The sequence below is a fragment of the Pleurodeles waltl genome, chromosome 10, assembly GCF_031143425.1.
Source record: "Pleurodeles waltl isolate 20211129_DDA chromosome 10, aPleWal1.hap1.20221129, whole genome shotgun sequence".
Classification (NCBI taxonomy): Eukaryota; Metazoa; Chordata; class Amphibia; order Caudata; family Salamandridae; genus Pleurodeles; species Pleurodeles waltl.
In genome coordinates this window covers 991,236,581-991,250,476 of record NC_090449.1, presented here as the reverse complement: position 1 = coordinate 991,250,476, position 13,896 = coordinate 991,236,581, and positions in this window count along the sequence as shown.

The following is a 13,896-nucleotide window of genomic DNA, read 5'->3' as shown; positions in this document are numbered from 1 at the left end:
CGCAGATTGGATGAAACTCAGCCGTCTGAAACTGAACTCAGACAAAACGGAAGTCATCATCCACGGCGGGTGGGAGGTCCTTCTCCTACCTGGCGGCCAAGACATGGAACTCCCTCCCCACCATCCTCAGGACCACCCAGGACCACTCCGCTTTCCGGAGACTACTCAAGACCTGGCTCTTCGAGCAGCAGTAACCCCCTCCGCCTAGCGCCTGGAGACCCGCACGGGTGAGTAGCGCGCTTTATAAATGTTTATGATTTGATTTATGATATGTAGAGCTCCATTCTGTTGCAGTGCTTCAAGGACAATATGCATGTAGGTTTGGGTTTGTGGTTTCCTAATAGTGAATCTTAGCAATTCACTATTAGGAAATTACTAACTGGGATGTATAACAGTGGGCCAAATGTATGAAAGCCTTTTTCCATTCACAAAAGGCCTATTGGTCTGCTCCAAAAAATACTTTTTCAGAATATTTTGTTTGAAATGCATCCCGTTTTCCTTTAAGAAAAACAGGCCACATTAAAAAAAGTACTTTATTTGAAAAACAGTCACAGACATGGTGGTCTGCCGTCCCCAGCAAGCCACCATCCCTCTGAGTGCAGCCATTCCCAATAGGGACAGAATTTGAGACCTGCCTTATGAATATTGATGAGGTAGGTCATTTGTGACTCCATTGGGAATCGCAAAAATTGTTAAAACACTGTTATACATTTCAGCTTGCAAATTCCTAATAGCACATCTCTAAGATTTTCTATTAGGAAATCACAAAGCCATACCTACATAAATCTGTCCAAGTATGTTTAACACTGTTTGTGATTCCCAGTGGAGTCATAAATTACCTACCTGTTCAAAATTCATGAGGTTGGTTGCAATATGCGACCCCATGGGGAATGGCTGCACTCACAGGGATGGTGGCATGCTGGGGACAGCAGACCACCATGTCTGTGACTGGTTTCTAAATAAAGCATTTTTTTTAATGCAGCACTTTTTTCTTAAAGGAAAAGGGGATGCATTTCAAACAAAAAAATGAAAAGTTTTCTTTTCATTTTTTCAGAGTAGACAGTGCCAGTCGGACCACTACCTGCTCTGAAAAAATATTTTCACTTTCATTCATGAAGGGGAAGGGATCCCATGGGAACCCCTCCCCATTTGTGAATGGGTTACCATCAATTTAAAGTTGATGGTAACCCAGATTGTTTTGCAACCGCCTTCATGGTCGCTAAACAATCTTACATCCCCCTGTGACTCGTTATGAGGAAGGGATGCCCTTGGCAAGCTGCTTCCTAATAGTGACTTGTAATCTGATTTTGCGAGTCGGTAACAGGTTACAGACTTGCAGAATAGGATTTTTACATAGGAAAAAGCCTTGTCCGGGTCGCAAATGGCCCTATGTGGTCCCCAATGAGGGCATTTCTTGACAGCTTCTTTGTTGCGTTGTCAAAATCTGTAATCTAGTGTGGGCACACAGGCAAAGTGTTTCTTTATTTGTACAGTGCCTCCATTGTGCTCGAGCAGGTCAAATGCGCACTAGTGCGATCAGTATTATAAAAACTGCTGCAAAGCATCTGTAGCCTTACTTTATTACTTCAGTGCCACAGGGTTCAAGAAGCTGGTTCCGCCATACCTGTACTTGAGGCCATTACCTAGATATCTCTGATTTAAAGATGCTTCTCAGACATTCACATTTATTTACAAAACTAACCTGCAAATAGTCTGATATAGTGAGATCATCCCAGCTGAGCTGAAGCTTACAATTATTAGATCACACTTCTATGGATGCTTTCAAGGAGATTGCTACTCCAGTTATGGCAAGGTCATCATTTCTTCCTCATGTTGAAAATGCAACTGAAAACATCCATGGTTCGCTTCCTTTGATTACACGAGATCAAGGGCAAATACTTTTACGCACTTTACTTTGACACTGCACTACATAAGGATAATGTCTCACACTTACATTTGCAAACACAAGCACACACACTCACTCAACTACATTTCTCTCATTTATTTTTGTCTTTCTGCTATCCTTCTTTAGACCATTAGATAGTTCTGCATTCATATCTTAGGTCTTAGGTGTTTTTTATGTATGACTTTTACAGGAGCATGACAATAGGCCTACCTATATTTGACCTACCTTCTCCTCTCAACCGGTTTCCAGTTATTTTCTTATTTGCTCTCAGTTTATTTTCAGTCCAAACGAAGACCAAATTCCAAGAAATATTATACACGGATTGGAACACAAAGGTTCGTTTATGGAGTAAGTTTTTTATTGTTTTTTCAAAAGTACATTAGTCCCGAAAGGAGAAACAGAGAAAGAATAGATAAGAAGCCTTGTCTACCTCATCAGATGTATTCTCAGACCTTTGAAAACATTGCCTCAGTTGTATTTGCATCTGGATGTACTTGAATTGCCTCTGATCTTTTGAAAATGCAGGATCCACAGTCACACATGCACATTTACATATTTGCGCATTAGCACAAGATTACAGGAAATCAGAACTGAACTTGTTCTTTTTGATGTTGGAAGCATAAGTGGGCAGCAGGTGGGCGTTGAAAGAAAAGTGTGAGCGCGTGTGTGCGCGCGCGCCCGTGTGTCTGTTGAACAGTTTATTATTATTTTTATTGATTACATAGATTCATCGGGGACAGAGTTTAAACATGTCACGTGTGTACAATCTTTAAAATATGGAATGACAGAAATGGCAATATTCTATACACACTTTTTGTGAAATAGGTTATTAAAGGGAAGCGACTTATTATTAATGACAGATGATGTGAAGATGATATTCACATACATTTGAACTTGCAATAAAACAAAATATTTCAATTCATTAGGAAATACTCAGAAATCAAATTAAATACAGATCACACCCGACTTCAGAATTTATAAATCAGTGATGTAGTGTTTTAGCTAGAGAAAATCTGTTCGTTGCCCTTTCAGAGCACTTCTACACTTCTACAAAATGAGTTTTAAGGTTTCTAAAAAGGGTTAAATAGCAGCCATATTCCCTGCCCATATTTGAAGAATATGACAGAAATAAAACACTGAAATGAGAACCAATGGTGGCTGCCACTGAACAGGGTTGCAGGGCGGGACAGGGAACGAAGGGACGGGGGCATTTAAAAAAACAAAAACACTTATCTTCCAGGTGGGATGTGTTTGTCCCCTCTCCGTCCTCTTCCTCTTCCCGGTTGCACAGGCTCCCAGACAATCACCAGCGTCGTGATTGGTCTGAGTGTCCTGCTTCATCGTTGAAACTGGGAATGGGAGCCTGGGCATGTTCTCCACTCTGCTGTGCTATACAGCCGGGTTGAGAACATGCAAAGTGCGCATGTGTTTTTGGCTGGCCCAACATGCCCGGCCAAACAGACATGCAGACTTTGTGTGCACATAGCCCTCTTCTGGCCCCCTCCCTCCAGCCCAACCCTGTCCCTAATTTGTGTGCACATAGCCCTCTTAAGGCCCCCTCCCTCCAGCCCAACCCTGCTCCGCAGTGCAAGGAGAAATAAAATGATAATAACGTAGTGCACGTTATTATAATTTTATTTTTCCTTTTTGGGAAATCCAGAGAGGTGACACTCCTCTGCCTTGACAGAGGACCTGCCCCCGATTAAAACCACATTTGAACGTGTTGTGAGAAGGTAGAAACCACACCCAAGTTTAGGTATTTGTATTATAACTCCCATATCCTGGCCTAACACTGAAGCAATGCAAATGGTTTGTGATGAGGTAAACCAGAATGAGTTGCTATGAAAGGGGGAATGTAGCCTAGTGAATTGGAGGCCCAAGGGCTTTGTGAAGAGCTGCCATTAATATACTGTACTGATCCGCACCTGATGCAACCTTGTCCATCCTTAGGCAGATAAAGGAGTCTATTATGTCACTTTCACACAGGCATGCAGATTTATCACAGCATAGATAGAGGCCCTCAACCCTTGTGATTCGTGATAGTGGCTGCTTCCAAAGCACGGGCAACATAAGGACATTCAGCACCAGTCTACAGAGGGACACTCCTATGTCTACTTAAACTACCCCACAACATTTGAGCAATACATTTACTATGCTTTAACTTTATATAGTACTGCCAACCATTTATTTTAGCTATGTCGTTACTATGTCAATAAGGTGGCACAATCACCTGATGCTATGATATCGAGGACCAAAGCCTTCATTGGTGCCAGGAGGGTTTGAAATTGAAAATCTCAGGCCACAAGCAGAAATCAGATGAGGTTATGTATCACATTGCACCGTTTTTCTTATTACAGAAACAATCCCATGCAACCTCTCTTGATAAACTGATAGTATGGACATACTTATCAAGATCATCCTTGATGTAGCCTGGTCACATATGCCAGGACCAGAATAAAAGAATCATCCTCTAATTCAATATAGTTATTGAAAATATGATAATGAATTTGGGGTAAATCAGTAAGGGTTAATGACTCTTCATTCTGCAGGTCTTTACCATTGTCAGGTACACTGAGGGCCTCATTGGGACTTTTGCCATCGGACTTCCGTACTACCAAGGAGGTGGTCCCAAAAGACATCCTAGTCAATGGTCTATTGCCCTACGTATTACAATGATCCCACTGGCCCAGCGGCAGTGCACTTGATGATGGTGGCCCGGTGGGGGACACAGTCAGCAATACAAGGCAAGTTTTTACATTTGTATCAATGCAGGTTTGTACATTTTGACCAAAAGGTACACATATGCACATATGTAAAAATATGTTGTGCATGTACCATTCCATTGCTGGTGACTGGGCCATATTTGCCCATCAAGTCAATGGCAAGAAAATGCAAAATGTACTTACCTGTATTTTTTTCTTTCTTTTCAGAGGTGCAGCTGCTGCCATGAAGGGAGGGGTTTGGAAAAAGGGGCTCACATTGGAGAATGAAGGAAAAAAAGGAAATGGGGGGGCTAGCACCCCATTTCCTTTGATTCGGCCATCTTGTAGCAGGCCATCTCTCCCGCCATGGTCGGCTCAGAGGAACACCAAATCATAATGGGGATGGCAGTACCATTGCCTATATCGCCCTATGACAGCTGCTTTTCCCTAGCTGCCGTCATTGTGGACGGCCGGAGGTGTCAGCGGGAATCTGGCAGTCTCTAGTTCAGCAGACAGCCAACATCATAATATGGCGGTTGCACCTCCAACACGGTAGGGGGCAGAAAAACTGCTGCCTCAGTGGCAGTCCCCAGGTCTCCAAACTTGTAATCAGGCACTAAGATTTTGTGTCAGGGTTATCTACATTATGTGCCATTTTATCTGACAGTATGCCATCAGAGCTTCTCAAAGAGAATGCAATATTACAAGTTTACCTGTTATGCACCCTCTCTCTATCAATCTCTTACTTTCTCTCCCTCAGTCTCTCTCGATATATATGAATGTATAAGGTAAAATTAAACTTTTACTAATTTAAAAACAAATTAAAGTTCAGTTAATTAAATACACACCTTTTACCATGTTTTCGACACAAAAAAAAAGAAAAAATGATGGTGAGTTATTTGTCATTTAAAAAGAAATCTTTATAAATGAAATGTATTTAAAGTTATTTATTATTCATTTCACATTTAAATTGAGGTAAAAATGTGCTGTAAAATGTTATTTATTGTTAGTGGTATGCAACTTTTACATTAATATCATACATTAACACATTTAAAATGTTTTTTTTAAAACATATTCTTAATCATTTTTTAAAAACAAACTGGATTCAATTTCCCTAATGTTAACCATTGGCAGATTTGCACCTTGTTAGCAGAGATCTCCACCTATAGTTGAAAGGTCGATAGATGCAACTTTACTTTCAAGAAATCTATTGTAAGAAGATACTCCCCTTCACTTAAGAGGATGACGGCATGTGCATCCTAGAGGTAAATCTCCAATCACAAATCATGAATAGAAAAAAAACAAGAGTTAACATCTATTTGAAGAACTGAATATTCATGTAAATAGATGGATACTTGTTTACGTTCATGAATTAGGCCCATATTGTTTTACAACATTGAAAGTTTGTACTATTCAATGCTTATTTTATACTGTGCTTCATTCTATATTTTACCTTTAATTATTGTAGTGAGTCTGGATGTTTGATAAACACATACCTCCTATTGTGTTAGGCTCATAGGAGAGTTATTGTGTTTTTTGGATGCAGACCTTGTTGCAAATGCAAGCAATGTGTGGTGCCTCCAATGCTGCATGTCCTCAGTACATGTAGGGGACTGTGGGTTCTGTCTGATGTACCTTTGGATGATATAACTATAGGCATTTCCACCTGCCATTGCAGACATATTAGTTGATTTGTGTATAGTATTTAGCTGTTTTAGTTATATAGTATGTTATGGGGCATATTTACAAGGATGTGGCGCAAGGCAGCTAAGCATGTGACCTTGCTGCGCTGCCCTCAGCCACATAGAAAGGGCAGAAAAGCACCATATTTACAAGATACAGTGACTTTTTGGCCTTTCCCCTGTGCACAAATTGCTGACTAGTGCCAACGCAGGCACCCTTGCACTATAGTGCAAGGGTGTCTGCGTTGTCAGCAGTATTGTTTTTGTGCAGGAAAAGGCATGTGTATGTGTGCTGCAGAATTCATCAGACATAGAAAGAGGAAACAGCGAGGAGAAATAAAGATATTTCTCCTGGTTGCACCTACTCTGGGGAGGTGTACATTTTGACACATTCTTAGGTTTAGAGATTCTTATAAATCTGGGAATGCGCCAAAACCCATGGGTGTTGTGTGGGAACACCCGTCACAACGCCCATGGTATGCCTCCCTGATGCAGTGTAAGGCAACTCAGCAACTTGTGCTGCGTTGCCTCACACCACATCTACAAGGCCATGAAAAGCCATGCAAAGTGGGTTTGCGTGGCCTTGTAGATATGGGTCTGCACTACGCACCACCGGTGAGTCACAAAAAGTGACATACTGGTGGCACAAGGTTCTAGTAAAAATGTCACATCCTATTTAGAAGACAATGCACTGACTCAACATTTTTTTATTGCATTGCTGAGTTCTGAGTCTCCAGCCCACAGCACTTCCACTGAGTGAGCCTTAATCTGCTCTGCCTCCCCACTCTGAGAAATAGGGATGCTTCATTCCGGTTGGCCTGAAGACTGCACAATTTACCACTGCTAACTAGTGCTAAGGTGCCTTAGCTGTCACCAGAAAACATGGTAACAATAGCTTACACCCAAATGGCACATTTAATTCACTTGTAAGTCCCTAGGAAAATGAACTGCTTGTACCCAGGGACTTTAAATTAAATGCTGCTAATGGGCCTGCAGCACTAATTGTACCACCCACCTAAGCATCCTTTCAAACCTGTCTCAGGCCTGTCATTACAGCCTCTGTGTGCACTTTCAAATTGTGGTATCGACTTGGCAAAATACACCTTTTGCCAGGCCCAAGCCTTCCTTTTCAATACATATAAGTCACCTCAGAGGATGCACTACAAGCCATAGGACATGGGGCCATGTATCTAAAAGGTTTGACATATACTTTTAACTTTTACATGTCCTGGTCGTGAAAAAATCCTAAATTTAAATTCATTTTTCACTACTGCAAGGTCTACCTCTCCAATCGGATAACACTGTGTTACTTTCTTACATTTAAAAAGTGATCCCTTTCAATTGGGATCCAGAAGGAATGTCACGTTTGGTGTCTATAGAATTGTTATTTAAAACCCTCTTTAAAGGTAAAGTTGGATTTTAAGTCACAATTCGGAAATTGCCTCTTCTAGGAACTTTGTATTTTCCTATCCCAACTATTTGGTGCCTGCTCCTGGGTCACATGACTAGGTGTAGCTGGAAGTTGGTATTTTTGCATTGTTCCCAGAAAGTGGGAAAAAGTAGGAGTATGTGTTGGAAGGATGGGCTATCTCTGTCAGAATGGGAGGGAGGAGCTGTCACCAACCACACTTGCGCATCACAAAAGGCTCTTCCTCAGCACACTCACAAATGGTTTCACACTAGCCTTTTGTGTATCCAGAGAAGCTGGAGTCAGGGCACAGAGGGGGAATCTGTAGGCACCTGAGGGATTGGAAACTTCTAGAAATGTCACCCTCTTCAAAGCAAGCACCAGGTATAAATATTGGACCCTCAGACCCCACTCTTGATTATACCTCTGGACCTGTGGAAGACTCAGAAGGACTGGTGAACAGTTTTACTGGAAGAAGAACTGCTGCTCTGCTTCCCTGCAGCCACTTTTTCCTAGACTGGAGAAGCATGGTATGGTCTATGAATGTCTTTGTGTGTTTCGCCACCATTGTGTAGAGCGGTAAAATAGCAGTCACTCAAACGTTTAACTTCACAGGCCTGGTGTAACACGTTTGTAAAAATCGAAGATGTGCTACCTGTTGGTATTGCAGAGGCAATTTTAAATGCAGAAGTATGTATGAACTTGCACACAGCAAACATTCAGAATGCTCTTTAACTTGACACAAAAACTGCTGTCTCTACTGGAGCTATTTGGAGTTTAAAGAGATTCTGCCCTTGTTGCTGGGCATTCAACAACTGTGGTTTTGAATTAGAATCTATGGGTTTGGTGCATTTAAAAAAAAAATAAGTTCACCATGAATGTGCCCAAAACTCACTCTAAACGCAATCCATAAATTAATCAACACTTTTATAAGGGGATAATTCAGATTTTTATATTTTAAACGTCATCAAAATGTGTCAATGACTCACAGACTTTAATTTGAGCTCAGATACTCCGCACACTCAAATAATGCATACAGTTTTTGAACTCAGTACAGAGTCCGCAGAATACAGATGTGGTCCCATCAAGAGTCCACATCTTTCATATTTCACAAACTCTGAACAGAACCTGCAGAAAATGACAGGATACCTAACATGGGTCCACACGTTTCATAATTTGCTATGCTTGTCCAAGACATATAAGTGCCAGCTTTCCCCATAGTGACAACTGGTTCACAATTTACATTCTTCACACTTGCATTTCCTAAACATCATCACTGCCTTTGAATTATATATGTGGTCAGATTATCACAATCCACAATTACATCTTTTATTATTTTTTACTGTATGTATATAAGGGTATTCAAAAATGCAAACCTAGATGAAAATCAAAAGGGTGCTGAATAATGTATGAATTTACCAGTAGGTACAGCAAGAGAAATGTACAAAGTCACAAGGATATTTTAAGAGCCATAACAAGAGATCAATGTCTTGTACGAAGGGAGGAGTAGGAAGTTGTTTGACCTGGCCCTTTTTTTTGCAGGGTCATCCCCAATCTTTTTACCTCCTTCCTCCTATTTTTTTCTACCTGTTTTTTTGGCTTTAGGGCTCTGGCCACTTTACTGCTGCTAACTAGTGCTAAAGTGCCCATGCTCTCTGTAAATTGTATTGCTGATTGGTTTATCCATGATTGGCATATTTGATTTACTAGTAAGTCCCTAGTTAAGTGCACTAGAGGTACCCAGGGCCTGTAAACCAAATGCTACTAGTGGGCCTGCAGCACTGATTGTCCCACCCACATGAATAGCCCTGTACAATTGTTGCAGACCTGCAACTGTAGAATCGATGGGTGCAGTCTTGCACTGCCAGATCGACCCTGGCAAGTGTACCCACTTGCCAGGCCCTAACCATCCCTTTTTATACATGTAAGGCCCCCCTAAGGTAGGCCCTAGGTAGCCCCATGGGCAGGGTGCAGTGTATGTTAAAGGTTGGACATGTACTGATGTGTTTTACATGTCCTAACAGTGAAATACTGCCATATTTGGTTCTCACTGTACAAGGCCTATCTTTCTCATAGGTTAATATGGGGGCTGCCTTTAAATATTATTAAAGTGCAGATTTGTTCCTTTGAGAGCAGATAGAAATATGGAGTTCGTGGTCTCTGAACTCACAATTTAAAGAAATACATTGCTTGGTAAAGTTGTTTTTTAAATTGTCTGTTTGAAAATGCAACTTTTAGAAAGTAGGCATTTTCTTCCTTAAACCATTCTGTGACTCTGCCTGTTTGTGGATTCTCGGTCTGGGTCAGTTTTACAGTTGGGCTGTTTGTGAATCCCCTCTAGACAGTGAGACAAAGAAAGCTGGGGTGTAGCCTGTATTTCCTGATGAGTCATCTGAGCTCGAGTGGAGGGAGGAATGGTCACTTTCACCTGAAAGGGCTCTGCCTGCCCTCACACAATGCGGTCTCCAACCCCCTGGTGTGTGTCTGGGGCCTGGCCCCGGCAAAGCAGGATCTTGGGAACACATACAATTTTCTTTGAAGTTAGGCAACTTCAAAGGTAGAAAGGGGTATAAGTAATGGACCCAAAACCCCAGACTTGAGATCTCTTCAAGATCATTTCTGGATTGAAGTGGAACCTCTGCCAAGGAGAAGAGCTGAGGAGAAGTTCTGCCCCTGCCTATGACTGTGCTTTGTTGGGCTATCCTGCAGTTGCTGCTTCTGCCTGTGAAAGAGGACAAAGACTGGAATTTGTAGTATATTCCTGCTTGGGAAGAATCTCCAAGGGCTTGAACTGAGCTAGCCTCCTGATTTGAAGTCTCAGGGCCATCAAAGACTTCCTCTGTCAGCACCTGGACTCTCTGCTGAGACTCATGTCCTGCCAAGTGGTGCCCTATCCAGTCCCTGGGCCCTTGAAAGGTGAAGGTGGCAGAACAAGAGCTGAAAATCCACGCACAGAACACTGTGCAGGGAAATGTTTGATGCACCATCTGCAACGCGTCTGATAAACGAAGCGTTGCTGGCTTTGCAGCACTAGAATCGATGCTCCACCTGCATTGCGGCTGGGAGATCGACACATCGCAGCGATGCGCAACACCCATTTGCGGCTGCTGATAACGACGCAAACCCCATGCAGCGTGGTTTTCTAACACCGTGCAAATGGATTTTTCACGCATCGTCCCATGGTGTCATAGTCATCCCGACTCTGCGCAGATCCGAGGAGCCCCATTCGGAAATCGACACATCGCTCTCTTTTGAGGGAGAAAAACAACGCATCGTCGACAGGACAGGAGAAGAAAAAGACACATGCCCCTTTGAGAGTAAGGAATCGACCCATTGCTGCCTTTTCCAATGCACGCTCGCTTGTGCAGCTTTATTTTTTACGCTAACCAGGTACTTTTTGCAAAATCATAATTTCCTTTGTTTTCTATGGAGTAAGACACTTAGGGGGTCATTCCGACCCCGGCGGGCGGCGGGCGCCGCCCGCCGGGCAGAGACCGCCAGAAGACCGCACCGCGGTGGTCATTCTGACTTTCCCGCTGGGCGGGCGGGCGACCGCCAAAAGGCCGCCCGCCCGCCCAGCGGGAAAGCCCCAGCAACGATGAAGCCGGCTCCGAATGGAGCCGGCGGAGTTGCTGGTGTGCGACGGGTGCAGTGGCACCCGTCGCGATTTTCAGTGTCTGCTAGGCAGAGACTGAAAATCATTATGGGGCCCTGTTGGGGGGCCCCACGACACCCGTTCCCGCCATCCTGTTCCTGGCGGTTTTTACCGCCAGGACCAGGATGGCGGGAAGGGGGTTGGAATCCCCATGGTGGTGCTGCGAGCAGCGCCGCCATGGAGGATTCTTTGGGGCAGGGGTAAACCGGCGGGAAACCGCCGGTTGCCCTTTTCTGACCGCAGCTTTACCACCACGGTCAGAATTGCCCATGAAGCACCGCCAGCCTGTTGGCGGTGCTTCCGCGGCACTCTGCCCTGGCGGTTTTCAACCGCCAGGGTCAGAATGACCGCCTTATTCTTTTGACAATTCATATTTTAACTTCTGTATGTTGGATTTTTATTCGTTTTGGTCTTGTTCGAATTAGATAAATATTGTCTATTTTTCTAAACTGGTGTGGTGTCCATTTTGTAGTGTTTCACTGTCTTACTGTGTGTGTTGGTACAAATACTTTACACATTGCTTCTGAAGTTAAGCCTTCTGCTCATGCCAAGCTAACAAGGGGATGAGAGGGGTTTAGCCTGGTGTGTTTTTCCTTTGCCCTGAATAGAGTGAGGGTTCTTGCTTGGAAAAGGGGTAACCCGACTGCCAACCAAAGACCCCATTTCTAACAGAACTGTTGTGGAATTTTTGTAAATATGATCATGTTATATTTTAATTTTCTCTGCTATGGAGCACCACTTTATTCTTCATTGCTTGATTGTGTTGCCTATAATATCCTTTCCATGCAGTAGCATCAAATTCCAACTCCAAAAAGCATGCATCCATGACTTTTGAAAGGCTGCTGCATATCCCACATTTTCTTCTTACAAACAGTTTATAGATTATTCTTTTCCATTATTGTTCAACTTGGTGTTTTTTACACATCACTGTGTATCATTTGTGCTATAGATGATTCTTGTCAAGCAGATGAATAACTTAAAAGAAACATTACATGTTGACACACCAGGATCCAAATAAGATACTCTCAGGTTGTACAGTCCTATGCCTTTTTAGTAGGGGGTGTGTAAAATGTGTTTAATTTGCTTTTACTTAATTGTGTAAAATTCTGCAAAACATTTCAAACTGGAATTTAGTGCTATATTTTAACCAATGATAATGGTTTTAGGCTTTATTAGTTCTTTAGTAAAATGTATGTCGGACGCCATTAGTCAGATATGGTTATCTTGAAAGGTTAAGATAAATTCTGTAAGTCTGACAAATATATTAGAAAAAGCATTCGTCAAAACCATTAGACCATTGATGAATTTGTCATAACTGTGTTAAAGGCTGTAGACATACTTTGTTAGAGGAATTCTCACAGATTATTGCAGTAACTGTTTTGGTGTTTGTTATCCCCTCTGACAAGCACAGTTGAAGAAGTGTCTGAGCATTTTACCAACTGTAATTGTGTACATATTTGTAATTTCATGAGTGCCTGCCTGATGGTCACCTGTTTACGTGCAATAAAGGAGATCTCCCTTCATTATGTTACAACTCTTTTGAAAAGGACTATAGACCTGACTGAATCTTCAGGACAACTTATGTAAGCTCCACAGATCTGATATGTTTGTTATTAAAAATTGTGACAAAAGTTAGTAGAACTGTAAAATCCATTCAATAAAGCCAATAGGTGTTTAAAGGTGGATTGATTTTACAGTGTTGTAATACTATGCTGAAGGCTTTAGAAAGTTATTTTGTTCCATGGATTCTCACAGATTAATGAAGTAAACACGGGTTTTGGTGTTGGCTACCCACTTGGACTAATCCTTCGCTTAGAAAATTTGCTCTGTCATAATCATTGTTAGGCCCTCTTAAGAGGGGTTGTATATTGTCATAATGAGTTATATACATATACTTGTCATTTTGCTGACAGCTTTCCCATTGACTGCCATGTGGGAAACCTTATACTCAATTTAGCTGCCTAAGATGATGACGTCAACAAGACAACAATAAAGGGTATAGTTCTGATTGGTTCATTTGGGTTATATCAAATGCAATAGTACTCAGGTGTTCCTTCTAAAAAAGTATGAGAAAACAGTAGCCCTGACATATTTATTGTGAAAAATATATGTTAAAGCTGTAAATAGGTCTGTAAGAATCAATTACACTTAGTAAAAGACTGTAGACAGGAATCTAAAAAATTACAATTGCAGGCCATGACTCTTCTGTTGACAACTGCCTGAGACAATCCCTGGGGATAGTTTTGAGTTTTAAAAAACCTTGTAATGCTTTTTTTCTGAGGTGTTCTATATTGTTTTACCAGCTATAATTCTGTGCATATACGTCATGACTGTCTAATGATGATTGCTTTGTGACAAAGCGTGTGCTTAATGAAATAGGCCTGTGTTCTTTTATGCTGTCAATGCACTAATAATGGTTACTGGTCTGACTGATCCATTTCAAAAAGTTAGACCAGATGCCTGTCCTGTAGGTTTTGGCAAAAGTAGTAGGCTTGAGTTATTTACTGTGAAAAAAATAATTTAATGCCAATAGATCTTTTTTT